This window comes from Malurus melanocephalus, unplaced genomic scaffold, assembly GCF_030028575.1.
Source record: "Malurus melanocephalus ecotype Western Australia unplaced genomic scaffold, MMel_1.1 scaffold_33, whole genome shotgun sequence".
NCBI classification, from domain to species: domain Eukaryota; kingdom Metazoa; phylum Chordata; class Aves; order Passeriformes; family Maluridae; genus Malurus; species Malurus melanocephalus.
The window spans coordinates 2,996,909-3,009,541 of NW_026623265.1; positions in this window are offsets into that span (position 1 = coordinate 2,996,909).

The following is a 12,633-nucleotide window of genomic DNA, read 5'->3' on the forward strand; positions in this document are numbered from 1 at the left end:
AACTTTTGAAGGGCAATGACTATCATATTTCCTCTGAAGCCAGAGTGCTGAAATGGCAATGAGATAACAGAGAAGATTATGACTCACAAAGCTCTGCCATGAGTTCTGTGCTCTTCTTGTTGCAGTGATGACCACCACTATGACCATCCTGAGATTTTAGGCCCCAGGTCCTTTCTTCAACTCCTGTTTATGCTTCCCTACTCATTCTTCATTCTGGTTCCTAAGGTTTTCCCTTTTCATAGGAAAGATCCATTATGCAGTTAGATCATGCTTTAGATTAGCATGAGTGGTGGAGCGATGTAGCTTGCATCAGGTTTTGAGCCTCAGACTTTCCTATCTTGAGTTGATGAGAAGGCACCCTTTGTTGTTTCCCCATAATGACAGAAGCAGTCAGGTGGGGATGGAGATGGAAAGTAAACAATTTACAAGGAAAATGCATTTGGGGTATTACACATAGAGGATGCCGCCAGACAGGCTGGGTCCTCACCTGCCATGGCTTTTGGTCCAGAGAGAAGATCACAGAGAACAGGAGGCTTGAGAAACACAAAACCTCATCTGACACAGCTGCTGTAGCTGACCAATGGAACAGGCATCCATGAGTCAGTGGCAGTCAGSCCAAACAGTGTCTTCAGTACTTTTGTGGTTCATTTTCTCATGTGTTGTCTTTTCTCTTGTCCCTGGAGCTCTCTGCCTGGCTCTTCTGCTTTTGAGAAGAAGATGTTCCTGCATGGAAGMTTTCAACTTTGCTCTCCTGTGTCCACCTGGTGCTTTCTCACTGTGAATTTGCTCTGGTCCACTTGTGCTGGATATGTGCCCTCCCTGGATTTGGCCACTGCCCCTGTGCTCCCATAGCTTTCCTGTCCCCAGCAGCCTGTCTCCGAGCATTACACCTGTGGCATCTGACTTTCAAAGGCTGATTCATTTCAGTGGATTTCTTTTTCTCAAAATAAGATGAAAACACTGGGGTAAAACAATCAAAACAAAAAATACCCCCACAAAAATCTTCTTTAAATGAAAACATTTTAGTTACCTTCAGGTTATTAAACCATTTCTAACTTCCAATGACATTCAGATTWCTAAAAAAAATCTTATTTGAAGTTTGAGAGTTGGCACTTTTTGCATTAARACTGCTAGAAAAATGTTGGAAAAATATTTCAATCAAGTCCCCTCTCATTTTTACACAAAAACTGGTTGCTTAACTGAAATGTGTTAGGTTTAGCCACCTTCCACAATGAATTTGAAGGGCATTTATTATAAAGCACTGTCATATTTAAAAATATGTAAACTCAATTGAAAATTTGAATCAGTTAATATGCCAAAAATTTTAACCCAACCACAACTTCTCACTTCAGAGCTTGCCACAAGCACCAATTAGGTATAGACACAAACAATACAGCTTTAGCTTTGAAGCTAATGATTTATAATCACCACAAAATTGTATCTGTCTCCTTCAGGTGCCAGGACATTTAATAATTCCCCTGAAAACTGCTTGTCTACACCAATAAAAGACCTTTCCCATGCTGTCCAGTACACCTTTACAGAAGAAAGGCTTGTATTCCAATATCCAAAYCAAGTATTATTCTGAATCTAGGGTTGACTAAAATTTTTATGAACAGCATATTTTTATTAGAGAAAATATGCACTTAAGTTGAGTATTTTTTCCACAGGAATATATTGACTTTTGTAAGAAAATAATGGAAAGAATCAATGCTTTGAAGAGACTCAGTGTGCTGCCCTTTGACTTAATAGGTTATGAATGAATTTGAAGCTATTCCAAACAAAGGTCCTTACTTCGTGAGATGAAATACTTGAAAAAGAGCTGTTTGAAACTTTCAAATAACAAATCTTGAATTTTATTCATGGAGAATAAAAAAAAAATTCCTTTCAATTCAGGTCAAAAGGAAAAGTCAAAGCAGAAATCTTTCATGGAAGGGAAATTCTCTATGTTGACCRACTCTATTGCCGTATCATTAGCTGAATGACATGTACAGTCTGACCATGAAGTCATACGTATTTTCATATCTGTAGAAGTTCCCATGTAATTTTACCCCAGAATTTAACAAAGCATTAAAAGAGACACTAGCTATTGCAGGTGGGAAAGAAAATTCATTAAGTAAATGTAGATTTTCATTGTGATACCTCTGTAAACCTGCACAAGACACATCCTTCTGTGAGTTTGCAGTTCATCTCTGTGAATTACTAAAATGAAGACTGACAATAATTTAAATATATTACCTTTTTTTTTTGTTGATGGTAATCTGAGCAGAAACACCAAGCTAATGTATTTATYTGCCAGTAATAAATGGAATGACAAGCCAGGGATGAGCAATAGCTGCAGACTGCAGGGATGGGGAGGTGGGATTTGGTCTGACTAAGCATCAGCTGCTCATGGTCCAGGTGGATATTGCTAAACTGCTGTCTCCCAGCTGCCCAGCACATCTTCCTCTCTAAATCCTCATTTTGCTGATTTGCCAGTTCAGCTGAGAGCTCTGGGTTACAAACACAAGCTTAAGGGTTTTATTTTGGACCATTTCACAGATGCAGGTTACCAACCAAGAGCCAAATGGGCAAGTTAGCAGAAAGTGTCCTCTCCAGCAGGATCCTTTATAATATGTGCTCTTTCCCTTAGGGTCTGCAGCTGGATGCACATAACCCTTCAGGCAATTTTTGGTGGAAACACTTAAATACTTCTGGAATTAATCCAGAAACACGCATGCCAATAATTTTAAGGTAGTCTGTTACACAATTTCAATCTATCTATCATTAAAATGATCATCACAGTTTTCATTCTAAGGGACAATTTTAAATTTTACAGTGTGGAGAAAACTTAACATGTGAAAAAGCTTGAAGTCAAAGAAATAAGAGCTACTGAATATTTCAGCTAGTTAAAAGCTTCATAGAGGCAMATTTATTTATAGTAACAATCACTCTTCCCTGCCCTGCTCCAAGTATTCTGCCTGTTTCCATATCTTCTTAAAAATTCAAATCCAAACCATGTTGATTCAGGATGGCACCATGTTCCCAGGAGTTGGAGTTTACTTACTTTGTGATCCAATCCTCCTCCACAGTAAAGTTTTACTGGCTGACATTTTCTCTTTTTTTTTTAAATATGGAAGATAYAAAATCTGTAACATCTACATCTATAACATCTATAACACCTATAACATCTCCAGAGTATCCAGATTATAGGGCGCTGGATCTACACCTCCCATTAGGAATCCATTTTATATTGGGACCATTGAATCAACTCAACAAGAAAAAACCCCTTTTTTCACTGATATTGAGAACTTGCAATATTGGATTCTTCTCTAAAAAGCAGTAAATGTACGCAATAGTGTGTCTTATCTGACAGTCAAATGTTTGCAAGAAGTCACACAAAGACTGACTGCAGATGAAATGAACTCAGCATTTCACTGTAACAGATTTTGAACAAGCATTAAAACACTTTTGAGGTCTTTGTTCACTCCTAGCATTAAATCACATCCATCTCAGGAATGACAGCAGAGAAGCTACCTGCTCCAGCCCCTGTGGCAGCCCCTTTGGCCACCCAGCCTCGAAGGGAGAGCCAGGGCCTGGGGAGGGATCTCTGAGCACCAGGCAAACAACAGGCATGGGCAAGGGGAGGYAAGAAGTGTTATAAAAACACACCTGAGACAGGTGGTTGTATGACATCCAACATGATGGCCTACACTGTTGTTTAGACACCTCCTTGCCCTTAAAACAAGATTTTGTGATACTGCCCCATGAATTTTGCTTCTTTTGGTTTTTGATTTTATTCAAACCCTCACAGAAGAAAGTACAGACAAAAGAACAAGATAAAGTTTTTTTCCTTGCAGTCCTTCACTTTTTCTATCCTCTGAAAAATCTGGAAAAATTAAAAATGTTTAAGAAATTGTGTAAAAATTTAAACCTATTATTTGAAAATGAAGTGGAAACTGGGACTTCTAATAGTGAAATGGAGTTAGTATCTTTCTCTAAAGTCTTCTGAATAAGTAACCACTTCATTATTGAAATCTAGCAAACTCTTAACTCTGGTTTTCTCAATCTGATTTTGATTCCTCTAGTTCAAAATTTGATTATTTTGTRAGATGCACGAATATCAAATCTAGTCACTGGATTCTGCTGTTTAGTTAAATCACTTCAGTGGCTGATAAAACCAGTTCCACGTCTAAAAGTTTGGTAATCTGTGGATCTAACTGCATCACAGCTTTTATATAGCTGCCCACAAGCTGCCAAGGATGAAACCCTGTGCAGTGTTTAGGATCCAGGYGTTCAGACTGGTTGTTGTCTCTTAGATTTTTCTGCACTGCAGAATTCAGATTTGTCACAGCACTTGCTCACAAGCTCGTAAGTTTTGCTTGTCTGATGTGAGGATGAAGCCACATTACCACTAGGCCAAGAGTGCATCCCCGTTTACAAGAATAATAATTCTTGTATCAAGCCCGTGCAATGACTTGGCAGAAATGAAACTAAGAAGCAATCAGCACGGGTTTTTACTTCAGCTTTACAATTAAAACTAGATAGTGAATAATTTAACCATGATTAAAGAGGCAAAAAGCCCATTAAAATCAATTTGTTTTTTGYCTATATTATTCAGACCCATACTTTATATTACATCTAGAGCAGCCTGTCTGGTGATGTSCATAGAAAGAAAAAAGTTCTGTAGTGATGGTAGATTAGAGCTTAAATGATACTTGTAGTCCCAAAGGAAAACAAACAGCAAAGAATCTGTCTCTCCCTGATCAGACAAGTATGTAGTGCCAGAAAGCACACAACAGTACTTGCTCCTACAGGAGTTATAACTAGGTGACATTTACAAGCATTCAGCTAATGAATTATGGGGTCTTGAAACAGGAGTTCTCTAATGGGAGCACTATAATCTTCCAGAAGAACAGATTGTTTTATGCTGGGGCATCCTATATTGATGATAATAGCAAGAAGATTCATTATTCAATGCCCAGAGGGACAATACTTTGTAGATCAGAGGAGAAAATAYTATATTGTATTCTCAATGCTTATGAGATACCATGACACAAAACACAATGTCTACTTGATAGGTTTCAGATGGTAGAGGTTTAGTCATTAATGGCAGCTGCCTCATGGCAACAAGGTTTTATTAACTAGTTTATTTCTTTAAAGGTATGTCTGAAAGTCACCACACTGAGTTGGGAAGAAATCAAAACAGAAGACACTGTGACGTTTTGGATACATACTCCAAAACATGCTAAGTCTGAAAGTCACAAGACTGTAAATGCACTAAACAAAGTCTGAGGAAAACCATACCAGGGTTTGCTTCTGCTTCCAAATATAAATGTCAGTTATTGCTTCAGACCTTGTTATGTAAGTTGTCCACACAACAGCATGGACTTCCTTTAAAAAGACAAAACCCCCAAAGCTTTAGTAACATGATCCTGTTAAACCAGTGCTTAGTTCACCTTGTGATTCAAAACCTTGGCAAACCAATACTATATCAATATAATACTTTAGAAAAGCATAAATAAGTAAGTAATTTGCCGTTGTATCTGATTTATTTGGTTTTTTTTTTTCCTAATAGGACACCTGATCTAGCCTCATCCAATTCTGAGGAAAAGGACAGACACCATAAAGGGCAGGGCATATTCCATATTGACTATTGCTCATGTGAGAAACAAAGACACCTCAGGATGTATCTGCAGAGTGGGTTTTGATTTCATCATAGGAGGTTATGCAGAGCAGTTGTATTAAAAAGACTTGAATTTCCTTTTATGTCTATTACTGTAAATTATAGCTGTKTTACATTTACTCATCTATATGAATAAAATTCATGGGGAAGGATAAGAGACCCTTAAAAATGTATTGCTGACCCTAAATCTTCTTCAAAATATGCAGTCTAGTAACATCAGCATCTATTTGTGTAGTTGACTTCATCTTCTCTGTGGAGGGRGGTAGATTTTTGCCATGCAATTTTTTGGGTTTTGGAACAAAGTGACAATGATTTCTTAGCCTATCATACGGCAAATGGCCTTCCTCAGCYTCACAGAGCTAGCGCTTACAAGGTCTAAGGCCCATAAATCTGACAAGATTCAGTCTCCTGCTTCCAGGAAAGAAACTGAAGTTCTACCTAATTAATCCTTCTGCAGACCTCTTTCCTTGGCATTGCAAAATACGTTTAACTGGGACATTCCCAAGCCTCCAGCACGTGTGTTTATGAAACAGATAGCTAGAGCCCCAGTAACTTCCATGCACAGCTGTGATGGGAGGGAGTTATGGGCTGAGAGCCCAATCAGTGAAGCAAGTTTTTATTTTCGTCTCTGCAGCTGACCTGGATGTTCAGTTCTGGGTATGTTGCAAGGGTGTGAAAGGGGTAGAATTTCTGAATCCTGATCTGTTTTACTATGGATGGTGGAAGTTCCTCCTTAATTTGCAGTCTTATTTTTGAAATTCACTATTTTTGCAGAACTGAATCAAGACAATGACATGCATATCAAGATCCTTCCCCAGATAATTGGGCACTTTGGGAATTCCCTTCCCCATTCCAACCAAGATGCTGAGAGATTCACTAGCATTGCTCACTGGAGTTCCCCAGCATCATTCGCAAGAACTTGATCTCTATATATAGGGCCTGGGGAGAGGGAAGGCTTTGTCCTTGGAAAAAGGGAGTGTGCAGGGTGCCAGATTTAACCTGTCATTGCAGGCACAGGCAGTTAATATGATGGAATAACCTACCTTCTCTGTGAAGAGAGTCTCAATTGAATCAGCCTGCTTAGAAAAAAAAAAGTGGAAACAAGGACATTACTGTAAAAGGCAAATGTTACAAGTAGCTTTAAAATACACTTTTAYTGTACAACATTTAGCCCATATACTTCTAAATATGAGCATAATATTACTCTCCTGGTTAAATCCTACTATAATTGTTCTTTTCAGGATTACATTGACAGCCSTGTGTCTTTCACATTCATGCCAAAACTGCCTCTGATTTATCTGCTTCTGATACATCTGTCAATTTGGTCATGAAGAGGTAAAAATGTATAGGCCAAAAATGAAACAGCCACAGTGGTTACTTGTCTTTGCATCTGCCAGTCATCAAAACTTAGACTTTTTGATGTACATGGAAGTTACATGTGAGAGTAAGGTCTGGCAAGAAAATAATTTTATTTCTATATAAAAGATAGAAATTATATATAATTATGTATAATATAGAAAAATAATATTTAAAGGTATTATATTATAGTAAATATATATTATTTATATATTATATATTTATATGTTATATTATAGTAAATATACATTATTCTATATATTATAGACAAAAAATATAAGTAAATATGGATATTTCTTCTTGTCATATTGCAAACACTAGGGAGTAAGAAACAGAACTATTTCAAGCTCCCTAAGTAAAAGCATAATTTCAAACCTGAGCTCAAATCCTAACATATCTTCTAGCATGTCCTTTACCATCCTAGTAATTCATACTAATAGGTACAAATAAGCTTCCCCAATTTGGATGTGATCAGCATTGCTGGTAACAGTTCTGAACCATAAGTGCAATTGGGAGAGTCAATAAAGCCCCATTAACTTACTTTCATTGTGCGTGTTGCTGGGTGTATCCCTTATATGAATAAAATAATATTTGATTAGGAATTAATTCTCAGAGCAATTGTTAGTACCTCTTTGTGAACCAGTACTTCTGAAAAAAAAAACCCCACAACTTTTGCCAGAAGTTAATTGATTTGCAGTGGTAGAAAAGGAACTCCAGTAGAGCCACACTTGTGCAAGCTGTCCGGGGCTGTCTATAGCTTCATGTCTTTGCCTGCAGGTTAGGCAACTGCTGACCTCAAATGACTCCAAATGAGCCTGTCTTGCAAAAATAGTTAGTGTTCCCTGACAAGTCCTCTCAGAAGCAGACAGTGCTGCTTTGGCTGCAGGACAAGCTGTCTTGTGCATCTGGAATATATGCTATATTGATTTRAATATATAGAGATCAGAGCCCTCTCTTGCAAGAAGATTGCTCCTTGTACGTGGCCTCATAGAGCTTGTAGAGCTGTTCCTTCCTCTTCTTGTTCAGCTTTGTCCCTGAGCAAGCAGATTTGTGCGTTAATTGACTTTTCATTTTAGAGAAGCTTATACAGGCCTTATAATTTGCCATTAGTTATCAGAATTGTACCAATTATGGCAGAATGATGAGAAATAAAAGATTCAACTTCATTTCCCATTCACATGGTCTCTTATGGTTCTATTAAGTGAAAGCTAACAGGCAACAGGGAAGTAACATCAACTAAGAGGTTCATTAGAAAAAAGAAAGTTCGATGTAGCCTACTGCAAATCACCATCATGTTTTTAAAGTAAAAAATGTGACACTGCTTTGAAGTTGAATTCTTATCACTGTCTTGAATCTAAAACTGAAGGCTTCTGTCATCCAAAAAACCTTATACATATTCATGCACATGTTCTGATGTGGCTTGCCTTCCTTGCCACTGTACTCCTTTGGATTAGCACATGTGTGCACAGCCCAACCAGATGCTCCTGTATGACTAATGAACACACAGCTTCCTGATCAGTCTGAAGGGCTAGCAGCTACCATGCCTCCCTGTCAGTCAGCTTTGGTAAAAAACTAAAGCCAGATTTTTTGAGGCACAAATGGTTAATAGTTCACCAGGGGATCAAGGAGCTCTAAGTGCATCCCTGTTAGTCCTGACTCTTCCTCTCACCTTTCATGATACCGCCAAAGCCAGCAATAAGCTATGGTGTTGAGCAGCAGGCACTAGTATGTACATGATATTTTGACTCTTGCTTCCCCTTGCAGCACTGCATGACACTCCCAAGTTCAAATACTTCAGGAGTTTCATGACTTGACCTTCAGCTCCTTTCCTTCTCAGATAAAACTGAAGTGACATATGTCACACCACCACTTCAGTTTTGTAAGGGAAAAGTGAAAAGAAATGAAATGCACTAGTGGCTGATTGAATCTTTCTAAGTCTTCTGAATTAATCACCCATGTCAATGCTAGCTAGCTTTTTACTTTTACTCCTGAAACAAATGATGTAGCTTGGAATCCCTAAAACCAGAGGTCACACAGTATGGAAGGTTGCCTAGTAAGAATAGTCCCRAACATATGGAAAACCAAAAAATACTAATACTGACTGAAGCACAGCTATACAAAGAGCTTGTTAGTGCCAAAGAGAACTAAATTCAGTAAAGGTGTTATGTCATTGTTATTTTATTTGATTAATGTGGCACTCCATCTCTGCTAAAAACCAGCTTTGTGCTATGACACCCAGGAAGTGCACTGATCCTCCTGAGCACTGCAAACTTGCCGTGAGCTCAGAGAGGTCTCCTGATGCTGCTCAGACATTCACACAGTGCCTCTCAAATGTAGTGTCAGAGGTCTCATCTCCTCCCTCTTTCCACTACTCTAAATGAGACACAGTTCCATCAAGTTCTCTATGCCTATGCTGTACTTAAGCAGCTTTAGGAACAATTCAGTCTCCAAGTCCTGTCTAGACTAGCTGCTATCCATAATGGAAGATGTAACTSCACACTGGGGTCAGTTTTCCCTTTCTCTCCCTATATACCAGAGACTGATCCGTCCTCTCATAGAGGRGATGCAGCCCCTGTGAAACCACATGGGGTTCCACATGGCTGAAAACAGCTTTTCCCCATAAAAGCAACTCCTGAGTTGAAGCGGCAATATCATATCGCAGAAAATTGCATCCTACACATGTCCAACACTCAATAATTTTCTTTTGTTTAAAAGACCATCACTGTGATGCCTAGTTCCTCTAACAATCACGCTTTTCCTCCAAGGTCCACAACCAGCCAAGGGAGTCCAATTTGGCAGGATTAAAATTTTGTCGACTTTTTTAGATTGTGGAATCTTCTTCTCTGGAAATATTGAAAACCTGCTTGGATGCAATCCAGTGTAACCTCTTCTGGGTGAATCTGTTTTGGCAGGGGACTGGACTAGATGGTCACCAGACATCCCTTCCAACCCCATCCCAGTCTGTGATTCTGAAGGTATTTATATCCCATATGGTGAGTCAGAGAACCAAGAATTCCCACAAAATATGTATAGCAACCACCCACAGCAGCTTTAATGGTTGTWACTAGGTAGGTGGGCAGTTATGCTGACATTGAAATATTTGACCCCATAGGGTAGATTTTCCTACCAAAAAACCCTTCTTATGCTAAAGACAGAATATGATGAAACAATACCAAATCCCCAAATTCATTAGTTTATCTAGCAGCTTCTTTTATAATGAATGCTCCAGATGCTCTAAAATATCAACTGTTACTACTATCAAAAAGCTTAAGAAAAGAGATTACAAGAATTACTATGCTACTTCAAGCCTCTAGGCTATTTACCAGCCTCTTTTTAATGACAAAGTACCTTGTTAAAGAGGAGAGGTTTTGCTTGAAAAGGTGTAACCATAAAGGCATTAAAATAAGTATCAGACCTCTTGATGGGCCTAGGTTGAAAACACAAGCTCAAGAGCCACAAAAAACTTCTTCTGAGGCGTCTGTTGTTTGGAAACATCCTGCTGTCAAAGCTGTGCAGTGCACATCGCGTATGTGGCTTTGTGGGCAGATCTCAGCTGTTTATTTTTACACACTGCTAAATACGAACACTCACGCATTAGTAAATCTACTTGCAAATGTGTTTTGGAAAGAYACGTAATTTGTTTTCCTGCTCTATATCTCCATGTTGAAAGAATTTCCAGACATWAATACCCACCAATGAAAAACTACTCTGATTGTTCAAATTCAAAATTAGAAAGTGCTCAAATAATTCACATTTTACAGAAAGTGACAGAAACAAATTGCACTATTCAGAACCTTAGGAATAAATGTGGTTTATTTCACATACAGTCACCCACTTACAGGAGATTGCACACCTCAACAACTGCTAGGCATTTGATGTAGACTTTACTTCATATGAGGGGAAAGACACAAATCACACTGCCTCAAGAATTGATTTACACTTCACTCTCCTGTTGGCTTCAGTGACAGTATCATGTACAGAACACTACCGSACCAGACACGGTTACTCATTTTCCATTTATGAGTAACCAGAATGAAGTTTCAGTCATTTTGGATTTAAGCCAGTAGAAAATAATCCCTCCAGTTGTTCACCCTGTGAATCCTCAAAGACCTCCTGGTCTGCAGGTCAATGGCTGTAAGCCAAATTGTATGATTAAAACTTGCCTGGATACCTTAAAGAGCAGTTCATGAAAATGATGATGATTGTCAGGTGGGATACAACGGGGTAGGCCTGGGACCATGAGCAAGTATATGCACCAAAGCATTAGAGAAGGAGCAGACTGTTCCCTGAATAAGTGACCAGAGAAGTCTTGGTTGAGGTATGAGAAAGAAAGTCCAAACCACAGAAAYTCATTCTCCTAACTCAAAAGAAGCAATTAAAACAAAAAGCCCTGCTTCTGTCATAGAAGTCCAGTTCCAGCACAGAGCCAGCCAGCAACAAAAGCACTGCAACATCCTGTGTAATTAACACCTCAGCCAGTCAGTGAGCACACTGCACTGTGTGGAGAATAAGCAGCACAGTAAACCTCACCTGTTCCACAGCAAACACTGCCAGTAAGAGGCAGCTGGGAAAACCAGCGACCGTCTATATGGATTCTGCCCAGCGATTTATATAATTGTCTGCTGAGCAGATGAAATTGTTTTGCTTGGCTTTTCTGAGTCATGGTGACAATTCCTTCCATCTTCTGCAGCTCACTTGGCTASATTATTATATCCTATGAGGAGAAAAAAGGGCCTGTCCTCAGGATCAAGGAAGATCAAGGCTGCAGTATCAGGGTGGGGCAAGCCTTAGTGCTTATTATAGGAAGTGCTGGCAATGATGCCTCAGTATTAAGGTCATCTTATATTTTGTCTTACATAGGTAACATGAAAATGATTACTTATATATTTTATATATGCTCTCTTATTCTTAGAGTAAGAAAAAGTAAGACCCTTCTAAGATAAATGTCCAAACTTGCAACAGGGACATTTTTACTTACTCACCACTGAATCCAGGTTAGGTGCTGAGAGATTTAGACTATTTATTTGGCTAGCTCTTAAATAYGTATAACCTCCCTCCAACAGAAATCTACACAGATGGCAGGGAAATACARCCTTCAGAAATTAGGTTTAGACCAACACTGTTTTTCTGGAAGTTTGAAGAAAGAATTCTTTTTCATCTAAATTAACAAACTAATCTCCTTGATCTGTATCTTCTGTGACCAAAACAGAGCTAACTGTACATTTAGCATTTTCCATTTTCTGCAGGACTGTAARATACACTGCAGCCCCTTAAAACATGACACACATATAAGGAATAAGAACCCTTACAGATTTAACAACTATAATATCTACAGCTAGGTRTAATCCTTTCCTAGCAAGCGCCTCTTAAAGAACTGGCTTCGGTAGGCTGAAGGGCAGAACCCGGAACAGAAGGCTCAACAACCTGCACCTGCAGGAGCATGGCCAAGTTCCTGGGAAGTTCTGGATCCTAAATCTAACCCACTCCAAGCAAGGCGATGGAGAAGCATTGCCAGGAACACCAAAACGCGTACCGTCAACTGGTTGGCAAGAACGGTTTCGTTGAGGTGCCAGCTTAGCAAGGCCCMGTGCCTGTAGAGGCCCAGAAAAGGTGAC